Source organism: Colobus angolensis, unplaced genomic scaffold (assembly GCF_000951035.1).
Source record: "Colobus angolensis palliatus isolate OR3802 unplaced genomic scaffold, Cang.pa_1.0 Scaffold185, whole genome shotgun sequence".
Taxonomy (NCBI): Eukaryota; Metazoa; Chordata; class Mammalia; order Primates; family Cercopithecidae; genus Colobus; species Colobus angolensis.
Genome location: NW_012114988.1, coordinates 1,912,122 through 1,928,455, shown reverse-complemented (window position 1 = coordinate 1,928,455; position 16,334 = coordinate 1,912,122). Strand labels below are relative to the sequence as shown.

At 52.5% G+C, this 16,334-nt stretch overlaps 1 protein-coding gene across 3 annotated transcripts in view; it reads left to right on the top strand.

Annotated features, from left to right (window-relative positions):
* KAZN (kazrin, periplakin interacting protein) overlaps nt 1-16,334 on the top strand; it is a 538,050-nt gene that overhangs the window by 354,534 nt on the left and 167,182 nt on the right. The window contains exon 1 of one of the 3 annotated variants that reach the window (XM_011939917.1): nt 10,404-10,657. The exons of the other annotated variants lie outside the window; for them this stretch is intronic. The gene's annotated coding sequence lies outside the window, so the exon portion shown is untranslated. Of the gene's footprint in view, nt 1-10,403; nt 10,658-16,334 lie in introns of those variants that run through there. 3 annotated transcript variants of the gene reach the window in all.

Here is a 16,334-nt window from a genome sequence, read left to right as displayed (position 1 = left end):
TTACCTGGGAGACTGAGGCAGAAGAATGGCGTGAACCCAGGAGGCGGAGCTTGCAGTGAGCTGAGATCGTGCCACTGCACTCCAGCCTGGGCGACAGAGAAAAAACAAAAGAAAGAAAAGAAAAAAAAGAAAAGCAAATTCTCCGTCCACTCCAGACCTACAGAATCAGAAAGTGGGGATGGGCCCAGTCTGGATCTTAACAAGCCCCGCAAGGCGATGCTGATGTACCTACAGTCTGAAAGCGGCCACTGGGCAAGGCAGCTCTAGAAGGCTTTTTCCACTTCTGTTTTCCCTCCTTGCCTCCCTCTCCCCTCTCCCTTCCCCTTCTCCCTGTACCCTGGCCTGTTCCCTGCCCAGCTACCAAGGGCTGCTTGGCCCTTCTATGCCTAGGGGCTACTGGATGTGTCACTAGATGATCTGTCTGCCTTTCACAAGGGCCTTCAGAGATCCTGGCCTTACCCAGGGGACCCCCTAATGGTGATGTTGGTGGGACAAGTGGAGCAGCAGCCTACGGCACCCCCGCCCCCATCTTCTCTCCCATATCCCAGATGGTGGCCGCCTGCTCCCCCAGTGCCAGAATTTTAGGAGAGCAGAAGGCCAGATGGGCCCATTTCCCTGGAGCCTCCAAGCCCCCTGCCCTTGGGGATGCCTGGACGACGTCCGCCCATCCCACAGCTGTGCTCAGCAGATAGCGCTTTTCCGTGTCACGTCTCCCCAGTGTATGGAAAGGCAGGGGAGGTGACGGGCAGAACATCAGCCCTGACTTTGCAGCTTACCTGCTGTGGGACCTTGTACAGTTCACTCACCCTCTGGACCTGTGTCCCTGTTTGGTGAAGTGAAATCATAGTGTCAGCCCGGCCTAGCTCACAGATCTGTGGTTGCTTTATGAGAGCCCATGGATTTGGAAGCGCTTCACTCACTCTGAGGCACCTTAGAGATGCCATTGGTACCATCAGATGCAGTTGGTACCATCGGTTGGTAGCTATAGGATGCTGGTGAGGACAGACCTGCAGACCTGTACCTGGGGCGACCAGATTGTCCTGTTTTTCTCAGGACTTTCTTGGTTCTAGCACTGAACATTCCACACCATGGGATATGCCTCGGTCTCAGGCAAACCAGGCTGGTTGTTCACAGGTGCCCTGCTCCACTGTGCCAGCCACACTCGACTGCTTTTGCCATATAGAAAGGGATCCCTGCACCTTCCCAGCGGCTAAGGCCTCACCTACCTGCCCTGCCCCCTTTTAGATTCCTTGATCACTTTGATCCTTCCTCATCACATAAGTACTTACCAGGCCCCAACTGGGCACCTGGCACTGACAGCTGAGCAGGACGAACCCGCTCTCATGGCACTTATATTCTGGAAGAGGGTTTTTTTCTGCCTAAAACTCCTAACTGAAACCAGAAAGATACCCTCTCTTGCCCTCTCCCCAGATGCGACAAGTCCCCTTGTTCATCCACGTGGTAGGCATCCAGCACCTGTTCTGTTCTCGGTTTTGTGTGAGGCTCCACAAATGGGACAGTCCCCCTTCTGTCTCCAGTGGAGGAGCTCAGCGCCTCTGTGTCCCATGAAACGCCCTGGCTCATTCCTACCCTTTGTCTTGCTGGTTCTTGCCTCTGTTATCTTCCCACCCTGAACGAAGTCTACATCCCGCCCCATCCTGGGCCTCCAACCTTTCTGTGGGCCTTTCTTGCTCGTTGCAGCCCCTCTGGGTGTCATTCTTGCAGTGCCATCTGCAAGTGTCACCCAGAGCACAGCATGGCAGAGAGTCACGCTGCAGAAGGTGAAGATGGCTCCTCAGCAAGCGTGTGCCTATGCCCCTTGCTAGGTGTTATGGGACCAGAGGAGAGCCTTCATCATAAACCCTGCTGGTTAATTACTTGCAGGTTTCCTTAGAGCACCTACTTTGGGTCAGATCCTTTCCTAGTTCCCTGCAGAGGAGCTCAGTTTTCTCTTTTATGAGTTGTTTGTACTTTCCTGTCTTTCCCTTCCCCCTCTGTCTTGAAGGACTAGCGAATCAGTTGCCACCTCCTAGGTTCTGTCCACAGTCTCCTGGCCGTAAATAATCACGTCCCCTCCGCCTCTCTCCCTGCCATCCTTCTTTGATCACACAATTCCCAGGTCAGCTTGTAGGAGGACCCCTGGATCTATCAGGCTCCTGAGTATGGGGTTGGGTGGGGTTGACTGAACACCCTCTCCTTCCCACCCCAGTGTGCCTGCTCCTTCAAGGGGCTGCATAAGCACTTGCTGTCATGTCCCCTTCGCCACTTTCCTGGCACATCCCTGATAGAGCTGAGCACACTGAGGTCAGCACCAGCAGCTGGTGCTTTGGGTGCTCCAGATGGCATCTGGTTCCTCTCAACTTTCCCAGTGGGAGTCTGATTTTCCAGATTTTCCAGCCTGTGCCTGGAGCATGGCCATCTCCCTGGAAGGCACTGATTGCTCCCCTTTGGAGGTGACTTGAATCCATACCCAGCAGGCAGGCCGATGCTACTTTCTCACAGCAGAGCAGGTGTGCACGGCCCAGGAAGGTAGGAATTTAACAAAAGGGCACCTTTGCCTTACTCTGTGCTTGGTGGTGTTTAGGGCATTTTAGCCTTGTGTAGGACAGGCTCCCCTCACTGAGCTGGGACAGGTACACAGACACAGGGCTCTGAGTGTGAGAACACTGGGACCATAGAGCCCAACTGCCTGGGTGCAAATTGTTCCAACAGTGGGGACCCTGAGCAAGTTCCTTAACCCCTCTGAGCCTCAATATCTTCATCTGTAAATTGGGGTGCTAGCTCTATCTAGTAGGGGTTTTATGGAGATTAAGATCATTTGTATTAGTTCAAAATGGGCCAGATGCGATGGCTCACGCCTGTAATCCCAACACTTTGGGAGGCCAAGGCAGGCAGATCACCTGAGGTCAGGAGTTTGAGACCAGCCTGGCCAACATGGCGAACCCCATCTCTACTAAAAATACAAAACTTAGCCAGGTGTGGTGACAGGCACCTGTAATCCTAGCTACTCAGGAGGCTGAGGCAGGAGAATCACTGGAACCCGGAAGACAGAGGTTGCAGTGAGCCGAGATCACGCCATTGCACTCCGTCCTGGGCAACAAGAGCGGAACTCCATCTCAAAAAAAAGAAAAAAGGGGGGTTGCTGGAGTGATACAAGACTCACCAGAGAGATGGCCAAGTCAGACAAGTCCAGAGTCCGATACTCAATAGGGTGTCAAGCACTGGGGCAGGATTTGGACTTCCTGGGGAGAAATTTTTGGAGTTAGCAACTGCCCGGGCTTTGCTCTCCCACTCAGAAGGGGACATCTGGTGACATTTGGTCAGAATTTCATGCACTATGAGAAGACCACACTGGAGATTCTTGGGCAAGCTGCTTAATCTCTTTGAGCCTCAGTTTCCACTTCTTGTAAAATGAGGATGATGGCACCCGTCCTATAGTAGGAACTTGCCAAGTAGAGCTGCTGCTTTATCAATAAACCATCTTAAATACTGTGTGCAAGACAATGGATGGCAGATAATGATGTTTATTTATTTATTCATTTTTTCTTTGTTTTTGTTTTTTGAGATGGAGTCTCACTCTGTTGCCCAGGCTGGAGAGCAGTGGCGTGACCTTGGCTCACTGCGACCACCACCTCCTGGGTTCAGGCAATTCTCCTGCCTCAGCCTCCTGAGTAGCTGGGATTACAGGTGCCCACCACCACAGCAGGCTAATTTTTATACTTTTAGTAGAGACAGGGTTTCACCATGGGGCCAGGCTGGTGTCAAACACCTGACCTCAGGTGATCTGCCAGCCTCAGCCTCCCAAAGTGCTAGGATTACAGGCGTGAGCCACCGTGCCTGGCCTATTTGTTCATCTTAGACACATGGTCTTGCTCTTGTCACCCAGGCTGGAGTGCCGTGGCAGGATCATTGCTGGCTTCAGCCTCAAACTCCTGGGCTCAAGTCATCCTCCCACCTCAGCCTCCTGAGTAGCTAGGACTACAGGCACACACCACCATGCCTGGCTAATTTTTTTAAAATTTTGTTTATAGAGACAGGGTCTCACTGTGTTGCCAGGGCTGGTCTCGAATTTCTGGTCTCAAGTGATCCTTTCACCTCAGCCTACCAAAGCCCTGGGATTACAGGTGTGAGCCTCTCGCCTGGCCGGTGATGGTTAGTAAGCATGTGGTCTGCATTGGCAGTGGGAGGTGCCTCTGCATTGGGAGGTGCCTCTGCATAGGGTAGAGTGCATGTACTTGAGGGTGTGCATTCTCGGGCACTCTCCTCTGCCTGTTGGGATATTGAGAGCCGTGACAGTGACTGAGCTTTGAGCTTTGTTGTCCACGACACAGGCTCAGGGTCCAGGCACTGTGCTGAGCAGTGATAACAGGAGGTCCTTGCCAGGCTGGACAGAGACTCTGAGCTCCTCCACTGGAGGCGGAAGGGAGACTATCACATGAACCCAAGTCACAGGGGGCCTGGGTTGACCTGGGGAAGTCCTAGGGCTCAGCCTCAGGAGTGCCAGGTTCCAAAGGCAGTGGCAGAGCCTTCACTCAACCGGATCATCCCTCAGGGAGGGGTCTGCCTCCCTCTGTACCCCGGAAGCATTTACATGCCTGGGAGGCAGGCATTGATCATCCCTGCCTAACCAGTGGTTTGGCAGACCATGGATCAGGTGACCATCTTGGTTCAGTCAGCTGCCTCTGTAAGAGTGGGCGGGGTACTTGGTATAGAGAGCTGCATCCTTCCAGGGCCTGTGGGAAGGTAGCCGTGGTGAGGGGAATTTAGGGCAAGGAAGACAAATTGACTCATAAAGTCCAGTGCAGTTGTTCCTCTTGAGTTTGAATACCTTCGGGGATTGGAAACTCACTTCCTCTCCAGGCAGCCCCTCCAATTTTTGATTCGTTTTAAGCATTCACTCACTTTTATATTGAGCCAAAAATTGATCTCACAGTAGCATCCACCCATTGGCCTGCACCCTACATTTGAGGATCTTACACACTGAGTCTGTTTTCTTGACATGATAACCCCTCTGTTGTAAGAAGACAGCCACCGTGGCATAGGGGCCAGCTTCGTTTCTCCAGGCATTTTTCCTCCTAGCCAGGGCAGAGTAGATGGGTTAGGTGGTTGCGAGCACAGGGCGTCTTGCCTTGATCCTCCTAGCTTAACCAACCTTAGATCTCTCGTCCCCCACTGGGAGCCCTTTGTGAGGGTGGAGGAAGAGCCGCTGGAGTCTGTACCTTCTCTTGCACATCGTAAGGAAGAATGTTCCCCAGGCTGAGCTGTGTGTTCCTGGCTCTCTTGATGTTTGTTTAAGAGGACATGGCAGGAGCTCAAAGACATCAGGCAGCCCCTCTGGAAGCAGGCAGGGAGAGGGCCAGGTGGAAATGACTGCGGAGTGCTATCAGGGTGGATGGAGCTAGCCCAGTAGCCTGGGCCAGGCCAGGCAGGCGGAAATGGCCAGACAGATGTCATTCTCCTTTTCTTTTTCTTTTTTTTTTTTCTTAGAGACGCAGTCGTGCCCTGTCGCCCAGGCTGGAGTGCAGTGGTGCAATCTTGGCTCACTGTAACCTCCGCCTCCCGAGTTCAGGTGATTCGGCTGCCTCAGCTTCCCAAGTAGCTGGGACTACAGGTGAGCGCCACCACACCCAGCTGAATTTTTGTATCTTTTAGTAGAGATGGGGTTTCACTGTATGTTGGCCAGGCTGGTCTCAAACTCCTGACCTCAGGTGATCTCCCTGCCTCAGCCTCCCAAAGTCTGGGATTACAGGCATGAGCCACCACACCCAGCTTTATTCCCCTTTTCTATAGCCCGCCCTGCATCCCCACCCCCATGCCATCAGGTCAGAAGGAACCCAAAGGCATGCAGTGGCAAGTTTACATATTCCTTTTGGGGTCCATGAGTAGCATCCACGGCCAAATAAACAGTACTCACCTCTTGGCAAGAGGGTCCTGAGAACATGGGCACTCAGCCGAGAGATTACAAAAAAGAGGAGAGCAAAGGTGGAACAATACATTAACTGTCGACCATTGGAAAAAGGAGATTGAATTTCTCTGCCTGGGAATTTTTAACCTGAATCAGCAGCCTACCTTCTAGGCCAGGGCAGCCTGAGTTGGTGGGTTGGATGGGGGTGTGGGGTGGGGAGATTCTGATTTTTTTTACCCTGCTTCCCCAGAATTAGCTTTCTGCAGGTGTACATGCAGAGAAGATGCTAATTTAGAAGACGTATAGCTTTCTCCAGAGATTGGGAGCAGGGAAGATTTCCTGGGCACTGGAGTTATCCTGAGTTAATTTTCATGAATGCTGAAAGCCGAAAACACTTTGGTTCTGCCCGTGCTCTTTGCTGAAATCCATGTTCTCTGCTCACCAAAGAAGGAACAGAGAGCTGCTGTCCTCTTGTCTGGCTTCCTGAGTTTGGGCTTCATTGTCCCAGGCATCAGGACTAGAGAATAACTAGAACCCTGCATTGGTGTTTTATTGGATTTCTGGGATATCTGCAGCTATGGGCTGTCTACCGCTGGAGGTGGGGTGACCTCATGGCTTGGTTGGTGGTCAGCCTGCAATTCCAGAGAGACATGGCAACGAGCCCACAATACAGGGCTTGTTCATGTCCCAAGTCGTGTTACAATGCAAACACCTGCTCCTGATTAGGACTTTTATTTCTTCAATTGGTTTATTTTCTGCTGCTTCACCCAAGCGTGGAGGCAGTGTTGAAGCATCACAAGCCACAGTGTTTATGTGGCTTGTTTTGTTTTACACTTCCCACCCCTGCCAGTCCTGTACGCCCAGGGTACACATATTTGTCCCTTCTCCTCCTCAAGCAGCCACGAGTGATCATGGTATTATTGCAGATGTGTCACGAAAGAGGTCCCCAGACGTTCCAGGGATATATATGGTTTGAGGTTTGTGGAGTGGGAACAGGAAAAAGGAAAGATCTAGTAGAAGCTCAGCTCAAGAGAGTAGGGCAAGAGAAGGCCAACTTAGAGAATAAAACACGTAGATGAAAGAAACGCTTCTGACCTGCTCCAAACGTTAACACTCAGTGTTTCTGGACACCCTTCTGGTTCTTTATTCAAGCTGCGCACTTTGATTCTGCAGCAGCCGAACCTAGAACCCGCTCTTCTCTAGTCAGTATCATTTTCTCCTGGGAGATGAGGGGTAGAGGGTAGCTTCAAGGAAAAACATGTTTTGGTATGAAAGTGCCTCTGGCCAGGAGAGGGTGGTCCCAGCGGGTGTTCGGCTTGATGAAAGGATGCTTTTGCCCCTGGGCTTGTGCCTTGGGCTGGCTTTAGCTCAACGGGCACTTCTTGGGCTTAGAGCACAGGTCAGGGCTGCACCAGCTGTGGCAGCTTATATAATACCTGGCTTCTGCCAGGAGGGTGCTCCAGGAAGACCTGGAAGGATGCTTCTCTGTACAAGAGATTTCCTTGTCTGGGTTAGCAGGGCCTCTAAGAAAGGCAGGCCTGGAGCCGGTCACCACTGGTGAAAATTCGGCATCGCCCTTCTGTCTTCCCGCTGGTTGTGTTCTTGTGTTCTGTTGAACTGGATGTGAGCTGCATGTGTGTGTGTGTGTGTGTGTGTGTGTTGTGGGGGAGGAGAGCCTTGGGGTTGTTTTTTTTTTTTTTTTTTTTTGATTTACATTTTTCGAATAGTTTTCTCCTCTGCTCTCCCTAGAGGCGGCATGCAGAGTGGAAACAGCATTTGACCTTTGTGAATTGTGAGCGGAGCTAGCCAGACAGACGGGGAGACATTTGGTGGGAAGTCAGAGGCCACTCAGAGCAAGAATTAAAGTTCCATTTCTACCTTTTTCAGTCCAGAAACCAGAGAAAGCCAGAAGGGACAGTGGCAGAATAGTGCCCAAGTCTCCAGATTAGGATTGCACGATCACTTCCTCAGCAGTCACCCCCCAGCTCCTGGAGAGCCTACTCCAGAGACCTCTCAGCAAAGAATGTTCTACCTGAGGATGTACATCAGAGATTCCAGAAGTCTCTGGGGACCCAGGACAGTGCTTCCTGGCAAGGGCTGGTCTCACAACGAGAAGGCAGTGTGGCTCTTGAGGGAGGAGCAAGAGGGAAAATAATAACCAAAATATATATAGTACTTGCTGTGTGCTCAGCACTGTTGTTTTATGTATAGACCCTCGATTAATCCTTACAACAATCTCATAAGAAAGCTACCCTTACTCCCATTTTACAGATGAGAGAACTGAGGCACGGAGAGGTGAGGTGACCTGCTCAAGATCACTTGGTTAGTAAGTGGTTGGGATGCCTTGCTTGGAGATGTGTTTCTAGCTGCTTAGATGGCACCACCTCTCAGGTGAGGAAGTGCTCAGTGAGTGTTAAAACCAAAAGTTGGGCCAGGCATAGTGGCTCACGCCTATAATCCCAGCACTTTGGGAGGCCAAGGAGGGTGGATCACCTGAGGTCAGGAGTTTGAGACCAGCTTGACCAACATGGTAAAACCCTGTCTCTACTAAAAATACAAACAAATTAACCAGCTGTGGTGGCGCACGCCTGTAGTCCTAGCTACTTGGGAGACTGAGGCAGGAGAATCGCTTGAACCCGGGAGGTGGAGGTTGCAGTGAGCCAAGATCTCACTACTACACTGCAGCCTGGGTGACAGAGTGAGACTCTCTCAAAAAACACAAAAACGAAAAAACACACACTGGATATGCAGCTTCTCCGTCAGGGTCAAGCTTTCCTGTGGGGGAAGAAGTTCTGTCTTCAGACATAAAGGTGACTCAGGGACTTGAGTTTGTCTGCCTCTTCCCGCTCCTAGCTCCCCCTCCTAAAAAAAAAAAACTCACATTTTTCTGTGCCTTAATTATACATTTGGTTCACAGACTAAACTGCTGAAACTCTCTAAGTGAAGTAAGGGTGTTTTTCCAATCAGCTGTGTTCATTTCTAGTCCTGAAGGTTGTGGCCTGATGCCGGGGAGACAGTTGTGGGGGCCCCCCTTGGTCTCCTGCTTGGTTTCAGAAGCCATGTCTGCCGAGGCCCGTGGAGATGGGATGGACCATTCTGGAATTGCAGGTCTCTCTCGCCTTCAAATAGGCAGGGACCCGAGGGGGACAGGAATGAACCGCCCCAGAGGGGCAGTCTCCAGTGTGGACTGCCTGGTGTCTGTGAATGGCAGATGGGCCAGGGGCAGGAGTTAAGTGGGGAACTGGGCTTGGGCCCCCCATACCCCAGTGTGACCTGGCTGAGCCATGGTGCTGTTCCTGGGGCCTTGGGGTTGGCTGGCCTTTATTTAGGACAATAAAACCCACCATTGTAATCTTCCCAGGCAGTTGGGCTGGTAACAGAGAAGTGAGCACTTGGAAGGAGGGAAAAGCGCTTTATTCAGCACTTTTTCAATATCAGCAATATCAGCCCGCAGCAAGGCCTTCTGTGGATGGAGGCACCATCCTGTTCCGGGCAGGGCAGGAGGTTTCTTGCATCCTGGGCTTCCTTCCGAGTTACAGTCATTGGGTTTCGGGGTTGCAGTGGCCCTGCCACACGTTCAGAACGGCATCCTGGGACGAAGTACCGCAGGGGACAGCACCAGGCTGCACGGGGGCTCGTGGCCCACAGCTCCCTAGCTTTTTGCTCTTGGTCAGGCTCCTTATCCCTTTTGCCTTAGTTTCCCCATCTATCAAGTAGGCTGAAACTACCCCTAAGGTCTCTGGGACATTGTAGGGGCTGTGTGCCCAGCACCAGGAGCGCCCCTGCAGGCCTCGCGGCTGCAGGTGGTAGAAGTCCAGTGCTGGAGGCTGAGTTGGGTCTCCTGTGAGCCAGTCCCCCATGGCCGGGTCCTGGTCTTTCTCAGCCCAAGGTAATTTTTCAATTAACTCAATTGGCTGGAAACCGGGGCGCCCTGGAGTGTGGGAAAACGTCCCGGCCCGGAAAGGCCCTCCCCTCTGCCCCCACTCATTTGGGGCTTGGCTTCCAGAGGGAGGATCCAGTTTCACATCAGGACACCAGGATGTGATCCCCGTGCCCCTCTGAAAAATCCCAGATGGCGCCTTCTGGAAGCCCTAGCGGCCTCTGCACTGGCGGCTAGTCTGTCCTCCCTCCCTGCCCCCTCCCCCACCCCGGCTGGCTCCCCCGCCGGTAGGGAGAGCCTCAAACGCTGCTCGTTAGTGACTTTATTGCTAAACAATTTAGAAAGGCAGCCCTGCCAGTTTTCATAAGTGAAACATTGAAAGTATGCAAAGCATATTTTATTTCTTCCTGGAGCAGCTGCTCAGTCAGGCTGGCGAGTAATCGGGAGTGAGTTATATGGATTTGTGAGCTGCCCTGCAGTACTTTCAAGCCCCGCAGCCTCAAGAGCCTCCCACCAAGGGGCAAGTGTCCGCTCCAGCCCAGAAGACTTGGGCAGCCTGAGCCCAAGACATGCTCTCCTTTCCTGCCGCCTGCATGGAGTCAGGCATGCTCTGCGATGGCATCAGCAGCTGTCTGCCAGTGTTGACGGAGGGCCCATGGGCGCCAGGCCCCTTCCTGGGGCTTTTTATCTGTCCTCAGGCGTTGGCACAGCAGCCCTGGGAGATGGATACTATGGTCATCTTCATTCTCCACACAAGGGCAGGGAAGTGACCTGCACGGTCAAACAACTACCCAAGGACATTGCCAGAATTTGAACCAGGCCATCCAGTTCCAAAACCACTGCTCTTCACTGTCACTGTGGCTATTTGACAGGTGAGGAAGTGGAGGGACGTAGAGGTGATGCGATTGCCGGAAACCCCCACTAGGTGTGTCCCTTCAGAAGCTGCACAGGAGACAGCGAGTCCCCCAGGTTTGCCATTTGCTCAGACCTCAGACCCCACTTTGGACCTGGTTTAAATACTCCCTTTTTTTTTTTTTTTTTTTTTTTTGAGTCAGAGTCCCACTCTGTCGCCCAGGCTGGAGTGCAGTGGCACAATCTCTGCTCACTGCAACCTCTGCCTCCCGGGTCCATGCCATTCTCCTGCCTCCGCCTCCCGAGTCGCTGGGACTATGGGCGCCTGCCATCACGCCCGGCTAGTTTTTTGTATTTTTAGTAGTGACGGATTTCACCGTGTTAGCCAGGATGGTCTCGATCTGGTGTAAATTCTTTAGAAAGCACGCGTCTGTTCACTATGGAGATCTGAGGATGTGGGAACTGAAGGCTCACCACCCTTGTGTGATGGCGACGTCTAGGAGAGCCTTCAGCGGATCCCCCGTTCCCCTATGTCTCCTCTCAGTATAATTCTTTACATCTGCAGGGGCCCCCAGCATGCTTGACTCATTTTGCTGCATTTAACCCCTGAGTTGAAATCTGACACTGGCTTAGCATGTTCATGCCCAAGCGTGTTTCCAGTTTGGTCTCCAGCTCGTGGTATAGCCAATGGCCGCGTGGTTGAGGTTGTGGATTCCAGACACTTTCCTCTAGGCTTTGGTTTGGTTATCTATAACATGGGAATAGAAATGTCTGTTCTTTCCCCTAGTCTTCTCAGAAAGTTAGCTCTCCCACCCGGAGCTAGACACGGCAGAACCTGCTCTGTGACGTGTGAGGCGGGCAGCTTCCATCTTTCTGTGGGTTCTGGGAAAGGGTGGAGAAGGAAACTGAGACGCAGGGTTTTGTGCTGCTGAGTCACACTCAGGGTGGGAAAGAAAGCCGGGCTGGGCTCTGCCTGCCGTTGTAAGGCCGTGCTCAGGTTGCTTCCTCCTGATCTGTGTGAGATTCGGGCACCCTGTGTGGATGGTGTCATGAGGTGGTGGGTGTAACTAATGCGTGGCCTTCCTTATTTTTCCTCTTGGGGTGTTGGTAATTTTTTTTTCCCTTGAGGGTGGGGAAGAGGGAGGATGGATGAGGATGGATGGAAAAAAGCCCTGCACAGTGAGGATGTGGAGGGAAGCAGGCTGCTACCCGGGGCTTGCTGTCCCTCCCCTGGGTACCTCTCTTCAGGAGCCTGGCCTTGGGGAGGGGAGGAGATTGTTGCAAGAGCCAAGACTGGGGGACCTGGCCATTTTTTTTCATCTGAAGCTCAAAGAGTTCCAAGAAAGGCCCAGTTTCAACTCTGTGCCCACCTGTGAGACTATTTGTCCTGGCATTTAGTTTGCGAAGCAGGCACAGCATGGGGCTTAGGGCTGGGAGCCTATCCAGTGGTTAGGAACATGAGCTTTGGAATTAGACCAGCTGGGGTTGGGATCCAGCTGTGCCACCTGGACCAGCTCTGTGACCTTGAACAAACCAGTCCCCCTGTTCAAGCCTCCATTACTGCCTCTGCAAAACGGAGAGAATGCTAGCACTTCTCCCATGGGGTTGGTGAGAGACTCTGATGAGCTGAGGCTCAGTGCCAGGCACACAATGAACACCCAAACGGGAGCTGGCACCCTCAGTGAACCCCAGTGGCCGTGGGTTGGTGCAAAGACCCCTCCAGATGGGGGAAAAGGAGAAAGACTGATATGGGCAGGAAAAGCCTGGAAATGGCTTTGAGGCAGAATTTGGAAGGTTTGTGCCATGCAGTGTTTCAATCCAGAAGGACTGGTCACTGGGATCAAAGAGAAGCTAGAATTGAAGTCTAAACAGTGATAAGTGCTCACTGCTTGGAAGAACTAAGTTCCCTTGTCCATTTTTGCTCATCTAGTTTCTGAAGAAAGAATAAGGTAGCCTTCAAGTTTGTAGGGATGCTAGGTACCCAGAAAACCGTCTCTGACAAAAACAGTGTATCAGGATTCTTTTTCAAGTACAAGGGATTAAAAAGTGCAACTCAAACTGGCTGAAATGAAAAAGGGAGTAATTGGCTTATGTAACTGAAAAGTTCAGGGACAGGTTCTGGCTGCAGGTGTGGTGTGATCCAGGACTCAGGTATTCGGGTATTATCTGAATCCTGTCCTAGTCTCATTGACTTCTCCCCTCCCAGTGTCAAGACAGCTGCCAACAACTCCAGGCTCCATCCTCACAGCCTGAGCCCATTGGTAAAGAGAGCGTCTGGATCCTGGTCCAGAGATTTACCTCTGATTGGACTGACTTGGGTCATGTGCCTTCTCCTGAGCCAGTCACAGTGGTCAGGCTGATTCAGTGATCTCATTAGCCAGACTGGGTTGTATTTTTATCCCTGAACCACAGGTGTTGACAGTGGGGGCTCCCCAAAGGGAAATGGAGGTGCCATGCTGAAAAGAAGAGTCATAAAATGTCAGCCAGACAGAAACGTCTGCTGCCCAGTCCAGGAGGGGATAATAGAGAAATTTGGAAAGAACAGGCTGGATGAGGTGGCCTCTCAGAGGAAGCGGTAGCATGGAGGCTCAGCTTGATGGCTGTGCGAGGAGTCTTCCCTGTACCAACAGGATGGCCCAGGAAGCCCCATCCCAAGTCGGCCCACCTGACTTGTGATGAACTGGCTACAACTTGCAGCTTCTAATCCTCAGTGGAAAATGTGCTCATTAGGCCGGGCACGGTGGCTCATGCCTGTAATCCTAGCAATTTGGGAGGCTGAGGTGAGCAGATCACTTGAGGCCATGAGTTTGAGACCAGCCTGGCCAACATAGCGAAATGCCGTCTCTACAAAAAAATACAAATATTAGCAGGGTGTTGTAGCGCATGCCTGTAATCCCAGCTACTCGGGAGGCTGAGTCGGGAGAATTGCTTGAACCCAGGAGGTGGAGGTTGCAGTGAGCCCAGATCATGCCACTGTACTCCAGCCTGGGTAACAGAGTGAGAGTCTGACTCAAAAAAAAAGAATAAGTAACTTGTCTATAGTTTTACATTAAGTGACTGAATTGGGATTAAAGGGAAAAAAATTCCTTTATTAAAACAACAGTTAATAAATACTAACTTGAAAAACAAAGAAAGAAAATGTACTTATTGAGGGCTGGGGGAGGCAACCGGCCAGGCCGTGAGCAGAGGCCAGCGCTTCCCCATCCCTCCTGCCCAAGCAAATTCTCAAGTAGGTAGGAGCAGACTCTTCACAGTCAGCAAGGAGGCCTGGCCATGGGCTTTGGGATTGAGTAGTCCTTGCTGCTACCACCAGTCAGGGACCCAGCCACCCTGGTGGCAGGCAGGTGCCTGCCTCTCCCACCCCAACCCAGATGGTGTTTTTGGAGATTTACATTCCTCCTGGTGCCAGAAGCACCTGCCAAGTGATCTTTGCAGCCTCTGCCATGAAGGTGTTAACCCAGACTTCCGGCAGACCCCAGGGGGCTGCATCCTGCAGTGCCAATCCTCAGGTTAAGCGGGGCTGGAGGTCTGTGATTCCTTGACGTCCCCAGGACATCTCTGCTTCGGAGCCTGTGACTATCACCCTTCCAGGACAGCGACATGGTTGCTGCCCAGCCTGTGTTTGGTGAGGGGTGGGTGAAGGCATGCAGGAGAGGACCAGTTTTCTGGGGTGTGGAGCTGGGTGGGCCCAGCCCCCCATGGGAACTCTGAGCAGCAAGATGGTAGAAGAGGATTCGCTTGGCACTCGGGGCCCCGAGGAGGGTCTGGCTAAAGGTGTGTTGACAGGCCGGCGGCTTCACCGGAAGAGCCTCTGCAGGGAAGACAGTTTCAACACCACCTAACGGAGAAAGCAATTACTGTGCAATATGAGAAAAGGACAAAGGCTGTATTACCTGAGTCCCTGCACCCTCCACACCCACCTGTAGTGAGAGTTACCAAGCGGCTCACCGGGCGGGGGAGCGCCTTGGAAGAAACCCTGTGGAGGAGTAGGTGGGTGTTATTTGAGAGTCTTCTCCTATTTGGGGATGGCTGTGCTGCTTCCCATCACCCCCTGCTGAGTGTCAGGATCATATGACACAGGCCCAGAGGACATGGAAATCTCCACCAAGCTGTGGCAGGGCTGCCACAGAGCCCAGCAGACCTGGGCTTGATCCTGTGGCCTGCCAATGTCTGTAAGCCTCAGACGGAGACCACCGCAGCCCTGCATGGCTCCCACTCTTACCTGCCTGCCACCAGGGACTGGGGACTGAGGGACGGATGGGAGGGTCCGTCTGGCAAATGGGGACAGAGGTGGTTCAAGAAGATGGTGCTGCTTCCAGCTCCCCCCATAAAGAGACCAGGCAGGAGAGGGGAGGCCAGGGTGGGCCTGAGAGGGTCAGCCCCATAGAAGGAGTGATGCCAAGGCTAGGCTCACCTCACCCTGGAAGGCTCAGGGTGACCAACAGAAGCATGTTCCTGAGGCTGGCATTTTCCAGCCTACAGCCACCAGACTTCTCACTCCACGGGCAAACCATTAAGCTTAGGACGCTGCGAGCTGAGTTTCCTTACGGCAGCTCTGGTCATATACAGAGCTTTGAGGAGTCTTTGGAGGAGTCTGCAATAGAGAGCCGGTGTGGCTGCTGCAGCGGCCCTGGGCTGGGCTAATCCAGGACTCCCAACCCCACTCAGACGCTGGGTCAGCTGAGCAAAGAGGCTGAGGTTCTGTGACCACAGGCCTCCCCGTCCAGGGAAAGGATGAAAATGGGGGTAACTCTCCAGGGAAGGTTTCAGGGCTATCTGCCCAGCTGCAGGCCCAGAAAGGAAAGGTGCACAGGGCTTTTGTCTACCTGCAGCGTGTCTTGAGTCTGGCAGCCGTACCCACAGGAGAAGGGGAATAAATCAGTGGTTACAGGCAACAGCAAACTTCCTATGTTTAACTGTATAGTCTCTCTGTGACTCAGTTTCTTTTGTAAAATGGGGACGTCCCCTAGGGTCCTTAAGGGGACTGAGAATTCATGCACATGAAGATTTCCATCAATCTCAACACATGTGAAGGGCTCAGAAAGCGTGACTGTGATCACCTGGGCAAAGGCGACAAGCCAGAGCAAAGATGCATTTCTTTCCTGCCGCGTGCTACGCCCGCAGAAATGAGGAGGTCCCTAGTCCACTGGCGAAGACCCCCGCGTGCTCTGCCCTGGGCGGTGAGCTCTGCCGGCCTCCTCGTCTCTGATTCTTCCTTTCAGGACTCCCCTCCTCTGCTGGGTACCTGCTTTGTTGGATGCATTAATACATTCGTCCCGTCACTGCTTAGCCTTGGGGGCCTGGGAGTCCCTGTCTCTTAAGATGACTTTGCCCATGAGAGTCATTGTGTCGCTGTCTTTTTTTTTTATTTTTGTTTATTTATTCATTCATTCATCTATTCATTTATTTATTTATTTTAGACAGAGTCTCTGTCACCCAGGCTGGAGCGCAATGGCACGATCTCGGCTCAGTGCAAACTCCACCTCCAGGTTCAAGCAATTTTCCTGCCTCAGCCTTCCAAGTAGCTGGGATTACAGGTGGCCGCCACCACGCCCGGCTAATTTTTTGTATTTTTGGTAGAAACGGGTTTTGGCCATGTTGACTAGGCTGGCCTCAAACTCATGACCTCAGGTGATCCACCCGCCTCGGCTTCCCAAAGTGCTGGGATTAAGGCATGAGCCACCATGCCCATCCGTG